Raw genomic sequence first — 372 nt, forward strand, 5'->3', positions numbered from 1 at the left:
AATTCGCCGAGAGAAAGCCCAGTTTCCAGCACTACCGGTTCGAGGCCAAGGACACGATGGCGTCCGCCGCTGCAGCCCGAGGCACCCACCACCTCGTGGAAGTCTCCAGCGCCAGTGCCTCGTGACCAGCAGGCTGCCCATCCAGTACCAGACGCCACAGAGCGAGTGCCACAGCGAGGAAAAAAGCCTGGGCGAGATGGCCAAGGACTGGAGGCACTGTTGTGGGATCTGCCGGAGTCCGGCTGAGGGAGGGGCTGGCCGAGGAGTCCTACATTCGGTCAAGCGAGGAGGACGAGGATCAAGGATCCGATGACTCAGCAATTTATTTCTGTAGTGTATATTGTTCTTGTAGTGTATTGTACCTTGAAAAAA

The sequence above is a fragment of the Penaeus monodon genome, chromosome 23 (genome assembly GCF_015228065.2).
Source record: "Penaeus monodon isolate SGIC_2016 chromosome 23, NSTDA_Pmon_1, whole genome shotgun sequence".
Classification (NCBI taxonomy): Eukaryota; Metazoa; Arthropoda; class Malacostraca; order Decapoda; family Penaeidae; genus Penaeus; species Penaeus monodon.